This window comes from Mirounga angustirostris, unplaced genomic scaffold, assembly GCF_029215605.1.
Source record: "Mirounga angustirostris isolate CCGP_5_RB_7025 unplaced genomic scaffold, mMirAng1.0.hap1 SCAF_1, whole genome shotgun sequence".
In the NCBI taxonomy this organism is placed as follows: Eukaryota; Metazoa; Chordata; class Mammalia; order Carnivora; family Phocidae; genus Mirounga; species Mirounga angustirostris.
In genome coordinates this window covers 205,480,326-205,497,596 of record NW_026991709.1, presented here as the reverse complement: position 1 = coordinate 205,497,596, position 17,271 = coordinate 205,480,326, and the positions used below count along the sequence as shown (strand labels likewise).

At 40.1% G+C, this 17,271-nt stretch overlaps 1 long non-coding RNA gene across 1 annotated transcript in view; it reads left to right on the top strand.

Annotated features, from left to right (window-relative positions):
* Positions 1-3,732: 3,732 nt before the first annotated feature.
* Positions 3,733-17,271, top strand: part of LOC135365700 (uncharacterized) — a 42,147-nt gene continuing 28,608 nt past the window's right edge. Inside the window, exon 1 of the long non-coding RNA XR_010413911.1 lies at positions 3,733-3,864. This is a non-coding gene — a long non-coding RNA (uncharacterized LOC135365700). The remainder of the gene's footprint in view (positions 3,865-17,271) is intronic.

The window sequence follows — 17,271 nt, the reverse complement described above, 5'->3', positions numbered from 1 at the left end:
TACCTATTCTACTGAAGCTGTTTCAAAAAATAGAAACAGAAGGAAAACTTCCAAACTCATTCTATGAGGCCAGCATTACCTTAATCCCCAAACCGGGCAAAGACCCCATCAAAAAGGAGAATTTCAGACTGATATCCCTGATGAATATGGATTCCAAAATCCTCAAATACATTGAAAGGATCCTCCACCACGACCAAGTGGGATTTATCCCTGGGATGCAAGGGTGGTTCAACATTTGCAAATCAATCAATGTGATAGAACACATTAATACGAGGAGGGAGAAGAACCATATGTTCCTCTCAATTGATGCAGAAAAAGCATTTGACAAAATACAACATCCTTTTCTGAATAAAACTCTTTAGAGTATAGGGATAGAGGGAACATTCCTCAAGTTCATAAAATCCATCTATGAAAAACCCACAGCGAATATCATCCTCAATGGGGAAAAGCTGAAAGCCTTTCCCTTAAGATCAGGAATACGTCAAGGATGCCCACTCTTGCCACTATTGTTCAGCATAGTACTAGAAGTCCTAGCAACAGCAATCAGACAACAAAAAGAAATAAAAGGTATTCAAATTGGCAAAGAACAAGTCAAAGTCTCTCTCTTCACAGATAACATGATACTCTATGTGGAAAACCCAAAAGACTCCACCCCCAAATTACTAGAACTCATCCAGCAATTCAGTAATGTGGCAGGATACAAAAATCAATGCACAGAAATCAGTTGCTTTCTTATACACTAACAATGCAACTGTAGAAAGAGAAATTAGAGAAAAGATTCCATTTACAATAGCACCAAAAACCATAAGATACCTCGGAATATACCTAACCAAAGAGGTAAAGATCTGTATTCTAGGAACTACAGAACACTCATGAAAGAAATTGAAGAAGACACAAAAAGATGGAAAAATATTCCATGCTCATGGATCAGAAGAATAAACATTGTTAAAATGTCTATGCTACCCAGAGCAATCTATACCTTCAATGCCATCCTGATCAAAATTCCAATGACATTTTTCAAAGTGCTGGAACAAACAATCCTAAAATTTGTATGGAATCAGAAAAGACCCTGAATTGCCAAGGAGATGTTGAAAAAGAAAAACAAAGCTGGGGGCATCACGTTGCCCGATTTCAAGCTATATTACAAAGCTGTGATCACCAAGACAGCATGGTACTGGCACAAAAACAGACATATAGACCAATGGAACAGAATAGAGAACCCAGATATGGACCCTCAACTCTATGGTCAAATAATCTTTGACAAAGCAGGAAAAAACATGCAATGGAAAAAAGACAGTCTCTTCAATAAATGGTGCTGGGAAAATTGGACAGCCACATGCAGAAGAATGAAACTCGACCATTCTCTAACACCATTCACAAAGATAAACTCAAAGTGGATGAAAGACCTCAATGTGAGACAGGAATCCATCAAAATCCTAGCAGAGAACATAGGCAGTAACCTCTTTGACATCAGCCACAGCAACTTCTTTCAAGATACATCTCCAAAAGCAAGTGAAACAAAAGCAAAAATGAACTTTTGGGACTTCATCAAGATAAAAAGCTTCTGCACAGCAAAAGCAACAGTCAACAAAACAAAAAGGCAACCCACAGAATGGGAGAAGATATTTGCAAATGACACTACAGACAAAGCGCTGATTTCCAAGATCTATAAAGAACTTCTCAAACTCAACACCCAAAAAACAAATAATCAATTCAAAAAATGGGCAGAAGACATGAACAGACACTTCTCAAAAGAAGACATACAAATGGCTAACAGACACACGAAAAAATGTTCATCATCATTACTATCAGGGAAATTCAGATCAAAACCACATTGAGATACCACCTTACACCAGTTAGAATGGCAAAAAACTGAGAAGGCAAGAAACAACAAATGTTGGAGAGGTTGTAGAGAAAGGGGAACCCTGTTATACTGCTGGTGGGAATGCAAGTTGGTACAGCCACTTTGGAAAACAGTGTGGAGATGCCTCAAAAAATTAAAAATAGAGCTACCTTATGACCCAGCAATTGCACTCCTGGGTATTTACCTCAAAGACACAGATGTAGTGAAAAGAAGGGCCATATGCACCCCAATGTTCATAGCAGCAATGTCCACAATAGCCAAACTATGGAACAAGCCGAGACACCCTTCAACAGATGAGTGGATAAAGAAGATGTATTCCATGTATATGGTGGAATATTACTCAGTCATCAGAAAGGATGAGTACCCAACTTTTACATCAACATGTATGGGACTGGGGAGATTATGCTAAGTCAAGTAATTCAAGCAAAGAAAGTCAATTATCATATGGATTCACTTATTTGTGGAACAGAAGGAATAGCATGGAAGACATTAGGAGAAGGAAGGGAAAAATGAAGGGGGGGATATCGGAGAGGGAGATGAATCATGAGAGACTATGGACCCTGAGAAACAAACTGAGGGTTCTAGAGGGGAGGGGGGTGGAGTGATGGGTTAGCCTGGTGATGGGTATTAAGGAGGGCATGAGCTTCATGGAGCACTGAGTGTTATATGCAAACAATGAATCATGGAACACTACATCAAAAACTAATGATGTACTGTATGGTGACTAACATAACATAATAAAATAAAATTAAATAAAAAAACACTGATACAATGTTGTTTAAGATTGTACTTAAAATAGATTAAATCACATTATGTAATTTTCAACTTCTCAAGATTCATTGCATTTTCTTCATTTCCAAGTAGTGTTGAATTTATTTTTGAATACCTTATTTTTATGAATACAATTGTTGCCATTTTATTTTATATAAATGACATAATGATAGACTTATTGATATTTGTATATGCTTATTTTTGCTTATCATTTAAAAATCTTAATATTTTGTGCTTAAAACAAATAAAAGACAGTTTCACGGTTTATTTTATGAAATGAGTTCTTTTAAATAAAGTCCTGGTGATGGGTATTAAAGAGGGCATGTATTGCATGGAGGACTGGGTGTTATACAGAAACAATGAATCATAGATCACTACATCAAAAACTAATGATGTACTGTGTGGTGACTAACAAAACATAATAAAAAAAAAATCCTGGGATGTGAGTGTGGTCACTTGGTTCCAGTGGGGCAGTCTCTAGGAAGGAAGAGCGAGAAGGTGAACAGGAGGAGCAGGAGTCTGATGCAGACTTACCTGTGCCTGCAGGAGCATGAACAGTCAATGGCCCGTTGGGCAGGAACTTGCTTAGCACTCTCAGGACATCCTCCAGGCCAACAAGCAGGTGAGTGGCCACACAGTGCTGCTCTGAGGGAGGCAGGGTCTTCAGGTCCCCTGGGGTCTCCAGCAGCTCACTTACTTCCCTCATGAGGTCCTGGGGGGATGTGGTCACAGAGCCAGTGGTCAGTGGATCAAAGGGGTTGCACAAAGACCTGACCATTCAGCCCAGAACAGACCCTGGAGACTGGGTATTTGGAGGGTAACAATGGCACTGAATTAAATTCCCAGGATGGTCCCTGCTGCTTAGATCTCAGCTACGGAGACGTCAATGCAGGTCAGAAAGGCCAAGGCTGACATAAGCCCAAAGCCCAGAATAAGCAATAGGGAAATAGGGAAATAAATTAGTGCATGTGGGTGTCTTTAAAAGTGCTCAGATAGCTGAGTGCCCTAGTCTTCTCACCACCATGGGTGAGGGACCAGTTGCAGTGCCCACTACATGGGGCCTTGTTTTCACGCCTACAAAAGGTCTCTATGGGATTCCCGTATCTAGCCTCTTTCTTGGTTCCAACTTTACCTGGATGGTGTTCTTGGCCAAGGCTGGCGTGAAGTCTTGGGATAATTGCTGGACTTTGTCAAAGAAGTGGGAGAGACTCGGGAAAGGAGACATGGGGGTGAGTAAGAGAGCCTGAAGAGGGAGTTTGGGGAGAGGGTGGACACAAGATGGTTGGTGAAGGTCTTTCTGCTTCTGGTCTTCTGCTGAAGTTTCACTCACCTGGCTGCTGACCCCAGAAGGTGATGTCCATGAGAAGAAGAGGACTTCTGCAGGGAAAAGAGGCAGGAGCACCACTGGTGTATGTGTGTGTGTGTGTTTGTGCACATGCTGAATGCATGTGTATGCTTGCTTTTTGTTTTGTGAATGCATGTATGCACACACATGTTCATGTGCAAGAGTGTATGTGCACATACATACACAGGCATGTTATACTTACATGTGCATGCATGCATGTATGTGTGTCCGGACTATATACCTTAACAGATGGTGAGCTTCAGACCATGCAGAGGCTTGGACCTGGCTACCCAGTCATGGTCACAGTGGCATCTGTAGCTGTCCTTCACATTGATGCAATGGGTAGAGTTGTGGCATTGGTGTTTTCCAGAGCTACACTCATCCACATCTAACATAAAAGAGAGGACCAGTCCCCTATCTCAGCTCAGGCCTTTCCTCTACTCACTAACTCCAGCCCTCTACCTTCCTCAAGGTCAGGCATCAAGGAGTCCATCATAGTTGAAATGGATGGATACCATTTGGTGATAGCACTCCCAACTCATCAACCACCTCAGAGCAGGCATTGGCAAACTATGGCCCACAGCCAAACCCAGATGTTGCCTGTTTCTATAAAGAATAGGTTTTATATTTTTAAGTGGCTAAAAAAACAGAAGAAAGAGCCATCTTTTATGACACATGAAAATGATATGAAATTCAAATTTTAGTATCCATAGATAAAATTGTATCGGAACACAGTCACTCCTATTCATTTATGTGTTGTCTCTGTCTGCTTTCACACTATAATGGCAAGTTTAGCAGTTGTGACATGGACCTTCTGGCCCATAAAACCCAAGATATTTCTTATGTGGCCCTTTGCATGAGGAGTAGGCTGGCCTCTACATTCAAGCAAGGTTGGCAAGATGAGAACTCTGTATATATGTGTGAGTGTGTGATATTTCAGGTCAGAGCTGCTTGGTGAATGGTGAGTATGGTAGACAGAATAATGGCCCCTTCAAAGATGTTCAAGTCCTTATGCCTGGAGCCTGTGATTACATTAGCTTTCATCCAAAAGAAATTTTGAACTTGGTGATTAAGAACCTTGTTGGAGGATTATTCTGATGATCTGAGTGTACCTAATGTAATCACAAGCGTTCTTGTAAAAGGGAGGGAGATCAGAGAAGAGAGGAGATGGATGATACATATGATGTTGGCTTTGAAGATGGGGAAGGGAACCCTGTACCAAGGAAGGAAGGCAGCTTCTAGAAACCAGAAAAGGCAAGGAAACAGATTCTCCCTTAGAGCCTCTAGAAGGAAACATTTAAAACTTCTGACCTTCAACACTGTAAGAGAATATATTTATACTGTTTTGAACTATTAAGTTTGTTATATCAGCAATAGGAAACTAATACAATGGTCCATTGAGGAGCCTGGGAATTGCTTCCAGCCAAGTGGTGTTGGTATCAGCCCCTCATGTTGCTGCAGGAGTCTGATGGATAATCTGGAGGTATGCTTAGCCAGCTCACAAAGCCTCTAACCCCACTGCCTAAGGCCACTCCTCAATTTTCTATGGCTCCATCCACAGCTCTACCCTTTAGGGTTCTGGGCTCACACAGCCCTCTGTAGTGCCTATATCCTGTGGGGTGGATGGTAGGTCTGTTCTAAGTGCCACGCACAGAGGGAACTTGTTTTGGCCCCAGAATGTCTCTGGTATCCCTGCTATCTCCCCACCCAAATGAAGTTCCTCCTCTGAGCAGTTTGTGAGTGAAAAATGAGGAAGGCATGTGATTGTGGTCACAGCATTGAATAAATGGGTGTCTTCACATCCACTTGGCTCCCAACTTATCTTTCCCTCTTTTCTAATTAGAAGAGAAATTTGATCCTCTTTTGTTGACTTAGAAACCAGGAGAGTGGAGTTTGGACAATCCTTGCTATAGTTTTTTTGTTTGTTTGTTTGTAACCTAGACAGTGGGGTAGGAGATGCCTCTCTTAAGATCAGAAAATTTTCTCCTTTAGGGATTGTGAGTAGCTTATAAACAGCAGCATGCTCCCAGTAAGACTGATGTTTAAAAGTGAACTCATTTTGGCACCTGGATGGCTCAGTTGGTTAAGCATGTCTTCGGCTCAGGTCATGATCTCAGGGTCTGGGATTGAGCCCCATGTCGGGCTCCCTGCTCAGTGCAGAGTCTGCTTCTTCCTCTCCCTCTGCCCCCCATGCCACTCATGTACTAGCTTTCTCTCTCTCTCTCTCTCTCTCTCTCTCTCAAGTAATTAAATAAAATCTTTAAAACAGTGAGCCCATTTCAAAGCAAATACATTGCTGGGGCGCCTGGGTGGCTCAGTCGGTTAAGCGGCTGCCTTCGGCTCAGGTCCTGGGATCGAGCCCCACGTCCGGCTCCCTGCTCAGTGGGGAGCCTGCTTCTCCCTCTCCCTCTGCCTGCCGCTCTGCCTACTTGTGCTCTCTATCTCTCTGTCAAATAAATAAATAAAAATCTTAAAAAAAAAAAAGCAAATACATTGCTGTCACATTTTTTAATGTTGAAAGATTTAATATTTTACTTTTCTCTTTGTGGATACTAAATACCCCTTGTCTCTTAGCCATTTTGAATACTTTCAAACATCAGTCAAACAACTGTGTAAATAAAAAATGGTTAGTGTGGAAATGAATAATGGATTGAAAAGTCCTCAATTAAGGTAAGTCTGTGAAGTTTTTCTTAAAAGTGTATTGTGCTTAGCTTTATAAGATAAACAATTCAGTATTCAGGTTTAAACAAAAACCTAATCTCTTCAAAAGTAGGTATTATTGCTCCTGAATTAGAGATGAGGAAACCAAGACCAGAGATTGTAAAAACTCGGCCAAAATCAAGGCCAACTGTCAGGGCCAAGATGTGACCACAGCTCTGATCATGGTGATGACAGAGCTCTTTCCAGTTTCTCACTTCTGCATATTTCCAGAGTGCCTTGTATGTGCTAGGCACTTGGGTACAGTGGTGAGAAAGACATTGTTTACCCATGAACTGGATGCTTTGTGAAGAGTGACTATTTTTATATTGCATTTGTCTACAGGTCTGTCTGCCCACTGGAGTAAAATCTCCGGGAGACAGAGCCAATGCATTATTTAGCATTGGAGTCATAGTGCCTGGCATAGAGCTCAAAGCAGTGGTAAACAATCCAATCATGCCTATGATGGAATTATTATCTAAAAACTATGAAAAAGTAGTATTTATTTTTTGGACTACTACTTAACAAGTTTTAAGATTAAAATATACTTATGGAAACATGCTTGAGATTAATAAAAAAGGAAGACAAGGGAGAAGAAAAAGCCATTGCCATACTATGGGTACAACCCCGCAGCATGCTTTTCTGTTTAAAACAGCTTGGAAAGCATTTCAATTTAATTCATCAAGAGATATCTCATTTAGCACTATTTTTAATCACTCCAAACTGGAAACAACCCAAATGTCCTTCAATGGATGAATGGATAAACCAACTGTGGTACAGCTGTACAATGGAATATTACTTAGCAATAAAAAGAAATGAACTAGTCTTCAAAATTACCATTGGAACTTTAAAGAAATATACATATCTGGGCTCCATGTCTGGGCATGGTTTAGTAAATCTCAGGTAGGGAGGGCCCAGGCATCTATATTTAAATATATATATATAGGGTGATTCTACCAGAGAGCCAGAAACGAAGGTTACTATACCCATCTCTCTAAAACAGTGATCTGTGGACTAATGTGACGTGTGTATCTAGCAACAGATTAGAATTTTGCAGCCCACAAAGGGGAGGTAACTTTATGCTATTTCACTATTAGCCAAACCCAAGATCCAGATAAATAGGAGAAGAAAGCAGTCATTGTAAATCCAAGCTGAGTGTAGCCAATTTTCTTTCTGGAAAATAAAAATGTCAAAAATGGGGGGAAAAAAGGAATGAACTATTGATACACAAAACAATATGGGTGAACCTCAAAAATGTTACACTGAGTGGAAGGAATCTGACTCAAAAGGCTACATATTATAGTATTCCATCCATATGACATTTTCAAAAGAATGCCACAGGTGAAAGAAAACATCTGTAGATTAGGGGTTGCCAGGGCAGAGGGGTGGGGTGACTATAAAGGAACAGAAGGAAGGGGTGTTTTGGGGTAATGGAACTAATTGGCCTGGATCCTGAATGTAGTGGTGGTAACCCAAATCTGTATGTGTGTGAAAATTCTTAGAACTATTAGGGGCACCTGGCTGGCTCAGTCAGAAGAACACATGACTCTTGATCTTGAGGTTGTAAGTTTGAGTCCCACATTGGGTGTAGAGATTACTTAAAAATAAAATCTTTAAAAAAATTGAGGTGCCTGGGTGGCTCAATCATTAAGCATCTGCCTTTGGCTCAGGTCATGATCCCAGGATCCTGGGATCAAGCCCTGTGTCGGGAAGCCTGCTTCTCCTTCTCCCACTCCCTCTGCTTGTGTTCCCTCTCTTGCTGTGTCTCTCTCTGTCAAATAAATAAATAAAATCTTTAAAAAAAATCATAGAACTGTCCATCAAAGAGAAAAACAAGTTGATAAAAAGGCTCTGAAGCTTATCATTGTATGGCGGTACCATAATATGTTAAACTATTCTCCTTTAATGGAAGTCATCTGTTTCCAGTCTTTAACTATTGCATATGATGTTACAGTAAAGAATCAACTAGATATACCTTAACATGGCATTTTAAGTCTGAACAAGAATGAGAAATGGAAGGAATGAGCCCCCGCTAGACAAAGGATGCTCTCTCTTGGACTCTCAGACATAAGAGGTAATGATTCCAAGATGGTCCTCAAAATTGACAGGATGAGGTTTGTCATGGGAGTTGGAGAAATGTGTGGCATGGGAAGCTACTTACCTTGACAAGTGTTCTCCTTCTCACTTTGGAATTTGGTGCCCCCCGAAAGGAGCTAATGCCCAGAGGCACATTCACAGTAGTGACTCCCCTCAACATTGTGACAATGTGCAAAGCTTCCACAAGATACACATAGAGGTGGGCCACACTTGTTGATATCTGGAACATAAGTGGGAACTGCTAGGAACACCCAAAATTCTGGTAGGATAGGTAGCAACGAGATTCAAATGATTTTACCCCTTGCATTTTCTTTCCAAACAAAATAATGTGTTTACAGGAGAAAACTGGGAAATTGGAAAATGCAAAGAACCATAAATATCCAACCACTGAGATTACAACAATTTTTTAATAATGGAGAACAGTATAATAACTCCACATGTACCTGTCACCCAGCATTACCAATTATGAAGATAACACTATTACTTTTTCATTGATTTCCCATAGCATCAGACCATAGCTTTAAAAAAATTTTTTTTCACACCTTTTAGTATATACAAATTCTCCCAGGATTTTAGAATATTTTGACTACTTTTCCACATCAAAATAAAAAAAATAATTTTAATGCCTATAGATATTCCATAGTAGGGATATTTCATATTTTATCCAACTTATGACCACCTGGACAGACATCAGAATGCTACAGTTTGCACCATGGGTCCAGATTCTTCCACTTCCTAGCTATGTGACTTTGGACAAATGGCTTCCCCTCTCCAGGCTCAGTTTCCTTATTTACAATATGGCACCAACATTGACTTTCTCAAGGGGCTGATCTGGATTTCTTCAGGGACAGTGTTTGAGAGATTTGTGGACTTCAAATTATCTCTATCTGAATTCCAGCTGTATGACCAGCTGTGTGAGTGTGAGCAAACCACCTCTCAAAGTCTCAGTTCCCTTACCTATAAATCAGGGATAATAACAGTATGCACTCATCTGATTGTTAGGTAGTTTAAATTAATTTTAACTTTGGAAATAGCGTTTTACAAATGGCAAATGGCCATCCTGGCATAAGGTTGCATGTGGGTCTTTTTGGATGGAGGAACTGAGATTATAGGGAGTTCCCAGCAAGTTAGTGCTAGGGTTGGTAGAACATTCCGAATCTCAGCTGGCTGCATGGCCCTCCCTGACTGCCTCCTTCAACATGCTCCCTCTGTCTTTGACCAATTAACAGCCAACAACAACAACAACAACAACAACAACAACAACAAAATGCATTGGCTTCTTATCAAGTGCAATGCACTGTTCTAAGTGTTTTACATGTATTAATTTATCATTTATGTATTTTCTTATTGAGGTAACATTCACATAACAAAAGAACACTACATCTGAAACCAGTGATGTACCATGGGTTGGCTAATTGAATTTAAATTAAAAAAAAAAGGATTTAGAAAAAATATCAACTCTTTTAAAGTGAACAACTCACTGGCATTTATTACATTATAATGTGGTGCAACCACCACCTCTCTCTAGTTCCAGAACATTTTTATCACTCCAAAAGAAAACCCCCTTAGGTGAAGGGGATTAAGAGTACAGTTCTTATGAGCACTGAGTAACTGTCAATCACTGAGAATTGTTGAATCACTACATTGTACACTGGAAACTAATACAACACTGTATATTAACTATACTGGAATTAAAATTAAAAACTCAATTAAAAAAACCCCTTATGCAACTAAGTAGTCAATCCCCATTCCTCTCTCCCCCAGCACCTGGAAACCATCAATTTGCTTTCTGTTTCTGTGAATTCCATTTATATGTATTTGTTGATTTAAAGCACACAATAACTAAATGGGTTGATATCATTATCCCCAATTTACAGATAAGGAAATTGAGGCACTGGGAGATGGAACAATTTGCTTGGACTTGCACACTGGAATTCAGATAGTCCAGCTCCAAATCCTAAGCTTTTAACACTACTCTTTGACCAGGAGACATGATTGCCCATCTCTTGGTTTTCCTCTCCTGCCCTTTGCAAAGAACTTCAGTGTTGCTCCAAGGGCTGAGGAGTCTGGATACCCCCAGGTGACCCCTCTTTGATGACCCCCTCTATGGTCTCTCAGCCTCTTTACCTGTACAGACCTCCAAGGGGTTGCTAAAGATAACCTATCCAGACAGAGAAGTGAATCCAGGATCACAGTGGCAGGAAGTGGCATTGGTACAATGGGCATTCTGTGGACATCGAGCACAGGGAGCTGTTGGGAATGGTTATATAGGTTTGAAGGTCCTCAGAAGATTCCAACTCCCAGATGGGAACAAGGAGATGGAAGGAAGAGAAGGAAGTGATGCTTGTCATCATACAAGGAATTGTCCTTGGTAATGGACTAGAAGTTTGGGGGAGAATCAGGGTCAAATTCTCAAATCCTAAGAAGACTATTCCCAAGAAATGGCCTTTGCTAGTGTGAAGTCCCTTTCCTCAGCTTCGGGTGATGGATGGGGTTTGTTACACATACTCACCTCTGTTCTTGTGGGCAATAATTTCCAGTGATGTTAGCAGGACACAAAGCCCTAGAACAGAAAGAGAAGGTAAATATGGCTGAAGAATGAACTCCAAACCACCCACAGAAATAGCTACTACAAGCTGGTTAAGGAGACTCTCCCCTATGGCATTATGGCTTCTAGAACATCTCAGTGTTTTCTTCTGGACAGGCTCCTAGACTTTCCCACAGGACCTAGGGGGGCACATGTTCTCTCTCCCTATTTTCTTCCAGAAGTCTCCTGAGGAATTGATCACAGCAGGCTTTTACTATATGGATCACAATCTACACAGATGGAAAGTAATAGGCATATGTATTAGAACATCTTTTCCCACCCATTTTATGACATACCCCTTATGAAGAGAATTTCAGATCTGCCTGTCTTTATACAGATACTAATACTAGTTTTTTACAGTCAGGATCGTTCTTCTTTTGAAGTAACTTAAATCCATTTTCACTTCCTAGGCTGGCCTGAGATTATACCACTGGTCTTGGAGTTGAATGCAATTACATTAGAATTTTAGCTCTGCCACTCACTGGCTCTGTGACTTTGTGCAACTTGATTTTTATTTTAAAATTTTTTTCCATTTAATAAAAAATTCCAAACATAAGTCAAATGTAGAAAAACAGTCAACTCAACCTGTGTGTATTAATTACCCTGCTACAATAATCATAAACTTATGGTCACTTTTATTTCATCTACACCTTTACTCAGTCCCTGCCCCCACTGGATAATTTGGAGGCAAATTCCAGGCACCATATTATTTCACATGATTTATTCTAAGAACAAAATTATTTATAGGCATTAATAACAAAAAATATATAAATTATAAATTGAGAAATCCCAAAATAAGCCCCACATTTTCCTTTGGTTGCAAATTCAAACCACTTCCTTCTTGGAAAAAAATGCCTTTTTTTGTTCTTATCCTTCTGGAGAATAGTGCAAGAACAAGCAGTGAATCAAGCAGAGGAAAAAGACATTTCTCAAAAGGCACAGAGAACACTAAAATGGTTTCAACTGAAGATTCTCACAATTCTACCTACCTGAATAAAATGCAAAATACCTGCCCCTCATGGTACAGAAACATGAAGCCTCAGCAGTGGGGGAATTCGATCTTGAGCTGTGGGCTAATAATATTTCCTGTTGAAGCAAATATGTACCCTAGAAGACCTGACTTGGCAAAGAGCTAGCCTGAATGCTTTCTTCCCCTTTCCCCACCAATTTGAACTTACCAGAATCCCTGTTCCGCTTTCTATTCTTTGCCTGGCATTACTACTCTTTGCACTGCCAGCCTCCTTGCTGATGTTTGTTAATTTCTAATGATGAAAGAGTGAGTGATGGTAAATCTATTTAGATGGTCTTTTTTTTTTCCAATTTCTGGAATTTTTTTTATTATGTTATATTAATCACCATACATTACATCTTTAGTTTTTGATGTAGTGTTCCATGATTCATTGTTTCCATATAACACCCAGTGCTCAAGGCAGAATGTGCCCTCTTTAATACCCATCACCAGGTTAACCCATCCTCCCACCGCCTTCCCCTCTAGAACCCTCAGTTTGTTTTTCAGAGTCCATAGTCTCTCATGGTTCGTCTCCCCCTCCGATTTTCCCCCCTTCATTCTTCCCCTCCTGCTATCTTCTTCTTCTTCTTCTTCTTTTTTTTAAACATGCAATGTATTATTTGTTTCAGAGGTACAGATCTGTGATTCAGCAGTCTTGCACACTTCACAGCGCTCACCAAGCACATACCCTCCCCAATGTCCATCACACAGCCACCCCATCCCTCCCACCCCCCACCACTCCAGCAACCCTCAGTTTGTTTCCTGAGATTAAGAATTCCTCATACCAGTGAGGTCATATGATACATGTCTTTCTCTGATTGACTTATTTCACTCAGCATAATACCCTCCAGTTCCATCCATGTCGTTGCAAATGGCAAGATTTTATTCCTTTTGATGGCTGCATAATATTCCATTATATATATACATATATATATATATATACACACACACACACACACACCACATCTTCTTTATCCATTCATCTGTCGATGGACATCTTGGCTCTTTCCACAGTTTGGCTATTGTGGACATTGCTGCTATAAACCTTGGAGTGCACATACCCTTTGGATCCCTACATTTGTATCTTTTGGGTAAATACCCAGTAGTGCAATTGCTGGATCATATGGTAGCTCTATTTTCAACTTTTTGAGGAACCTCATACTGTTTTCCAGAGTGGCTGCACCAGCTTGCATTCCCACCAACAATGTAGGAGGGCTCCCCTTTCTCCACATCCCCCCATATCTGTCATTTCCTGACTTGTTAATTTTATTTTATTTATTTTATTTATTTTATTTGGGGGGGGTTATTTATTTATTTTTTTAAATTTTATTGTTATGTTAGTCACCATACAATACATCATTAGTTTTTGATGTAGTGATCCATGATCCATTGTTTTCGTATAACACCCAGTGCTCCATGCAGTACGTGCCCTACTTAATACCCATCACCAGGCTAACCAATCCCCCTTCTCCCCTCCCCTCTAAAACCCTGTTTGTTTCTCAGGTCCATAGTCTCTCATGGTTCATCTCTCCCTCCAATTCCCCCCACCCATTTTTTCCTTCCTTCTCCTAATGTCCTCCATGTTATTCCTTATGTTCCACAAATAAGTGAAACCATATGATAATTGACTTTCTCTGTTTGACTTATTTCAGTTAGCATAATCTCCTCCAGTCCCATCCATGTTGATGTAAAAGTTGGGTATTCATCTTTTCTGATGGCTGAGTAATATTGCATTGTATATATGGACCCCATCTTCTTTATCCATTCATCTGTTGAAGGGCATCTCAGCTCTTTCCACAGTTTGGCTATTGTGGACATTGCTGCTCTGAACATTGGGGTGCATATGGCCCTTCTTTTCACTACATCTGTGTCTTTGGGGTAAATACCCAGGAGTGCAATTGCTAAAATGGTAGCTCTATTTTAAAATTTTTGAGGCACCTCCACACTGTTTTCCAAAGTGGCTGTACCAACTTGCATTCCCACTAACAGTGTAAGAGGGTTCCCCTTTCTCCACAACCTCTCCAACATTTTTTGTTTTTTTCCCTGTCCATTTTTGCCATTCTAACTGGTGTAAGGTGGTATCTCAGTGTGGTTTTGATTTGGATTTCCCTGATGGCTAATGACGATGAACACTTTTTCATGTGTCTGTTAGCCATTTGTATGTCTTCTTCAGAGAAGTGTCTGTTCATCTCTTCTGCCCACTTTTTGACTTGATTATTTGTTTTTTGGGTGTTGAGTTGTTAATTTTAGCCATTCTGACTGGTGTGAGGTGGTATCTCATTGAGGTTTTGATTTGGATTTCCCTAATGCTGAGCAATGTTGAGCACTTTTTCATGTGTCTGTTGACCATTTGGATGTCTTCTTTGCAGAAATGTCTGTTCATGTCTTCTGCCCATTTCTGGATTGGATCATTTGTTCTTTGGGTGTTGAGTTTAAAATGTTCTTTATAGATTTTGGATACTAGCCTTTTATCTGACAGGTCATTTGAAAATATCTTCTCCCATTCTGTCGGTGGTCTTTTGGTTTTGTTGACTGTTTCTTTTGCTGTGCAAAAGCTTTTTATCTTGATGAGGTCCCAATAGTTCATTTTTGCCCTTGCTTCCCTTGCCTTTGGCGATGTTTCTAGGAAGAAGTTGCTGCGGCTGAGGTCGAAGAGGTTGCTGCCTGTGTTCTCCTTTAGGATGTTGATGGACTTCTGTCTCACACTGAGGTCTTTCAACCATTTGGAGTCTATTTTTGTGTGTGGTGTAAGGAAATGGTCCAGTTTCATTCTTCTGCATGTGGCTGTCCCAATTTTCCCAACACCATTTGTTGAAGAGACTGTCTTTTTTCCACTGGACATTCTTTCCTGCTTTGTCAAAGATGAGTTGACCATAGAGTTGAGGGTCCATTTCTGGGCTCTCTATTCTGTTCCATTGATCTATGTGTCTGTTTTTGTGCCAGTACCGTACTGTCTTGATGATGACAGCTTTGTAATAGAGCTGGAAGTCTGGAATTGTGATGCCACGGGCTTTGCTTTTCTTTTTCAACATTCCTCTGGCTAGTCGGGGTCTTTTCTGGTTCCATACAAATTTTAGGATTTTGTGTTCCATTTCTTTGAAAAAAGTGGATGGTATTTTGATGGGGATTGCATTGAATGTGTAGATTGCTCTAGGTAGCATTGACATCCTCACAATATTTGTTCTTCCAGTCCATGAGCATGGAACGTTTTTCCATTTCTTTGTGTCTTCCTCAATTTCTTTCATGAGTATTTTATAGTTTTCTGAGTACAGATTCTTTGCCTCTTTGGTTAGATTTATTCCTAGGTATGGTTTTGGGTGAAATTATAAATGGGATCAACTCCTTAATTTCTCTTTCTTCTGTCTTGCTGTTGGTGTATAGAAATGCCACTGACTTTTGTGCATTGATTTTATATCCTGCCACTTTACTGAATTCCTGTATCAGTTCTAGCAGCTTTGGGGTGAAGTCTTTTGGCTTTTCCACATAGAGTATCATATCATCTGCAAACAGTGAGAGTTTGACTTCTTCTTTGCCAATTCAAATGCCTTTTATTTCTTTTTGTTGTCTGATTGCTGTAGCTAGGACTTCTAGTACTATGTTGAATAGCAGTGGTGATAGTGGACCTCCCTGCTGCATTCCTGACCTTAGGGGGAAAGCTCTCAGTTTCTCCCCATTGAGAATGATATCACTGTGGGTTTTTCATGGATGGCTTTTATGATATTGAGGTACGTACCCTCTATCCCTATACTCTGAAGAGTTTTGATCAAGAAAGGATGCTGTACTTGTCAAATGCTTTTTCTGCATCTATTGAGAGGATCATATAGTTCTTGTTCTTTCTTTTATTAATGTATTGTATCACATTGATTGATTTGTGGATGTAGAACCAACCTTGCAGCCAAGAGAGAAATCCCACTTGGTTGTTGTGAATAATCCTTTTAATGTACTGTTGGATCCTATTAGGTAGTATTTTGGTGAGAATTTTTGCATCCATGGTCATCAAGGATATTGGTGTTTAATTATCCTTTTTGATGGGGTCTTTGTCTGGTTTGGGGATCAAGGCAATGGTAGCCTCATAAAACGAGTTTGGGAGGTTTATGATCACTGCTTTAATCTCGTTACTGGTTATTGGCCTATTCAGGTTGTCAATTTCTTCCTGTTTCAGTCTTGGCAGCTTATAGGTTTCCAGGAAGGCCTCCATTTCATCCAGATTGCTCAGTTTATTGGCATATAGTTGTTGATAATAATTTCTAATAATTGTTTCTGTTTCCTTGGTGTTAGTCGTGATCTCTCCCCTTTCATTCATAATTTTATTAATTTGGGTCCTTTCTCTTTTCTTTTGGATAAGTCTGGCCAGTGGTTTATCGATCTTATTAATTCTTTCAAAGAACCAACTTCTAGTTTCATTGATTTGATCTACTGTGTTTCTGGTTTCTAATTCATTGATTTCTGCTCTAATTTTAATTATTTCTCTTCTAATGCATGGCTTAGGCATCGTTTGTTGCTTTTTCTCTAGTTCTTTAAGATGTAGAGTTAGTTGGTGAATTCGGGATTTTTCTATTTTTTTTGAGTGAGGCTTGGATGGCTATGTATTTCCCCCTTAGGACCGCAATTGCAGTATCACTGGTGTGTTTTTGTTTCATTGATTTCCATGAATTGTTTAAGTTCTTCTTCTTCTTTATTTTTTTTAAAGATTTTATTTATTTATTTGAGATAGAAAGGATGACAGATAGAGAGCATGAGAAGGAGGAGGATCAGAGGGAGAAGCAGACTCCCTGCTGAGTAGGGAGCCCGATGCGGGACTCGATCCTGGGACTCCAGGATCATGACCTGAGCTGAAGGCAGTTGCTTAACCAACTGAGCCACCAGGCACCCCTTAAGTTCTTCTTGGGATTTCCTGGTTG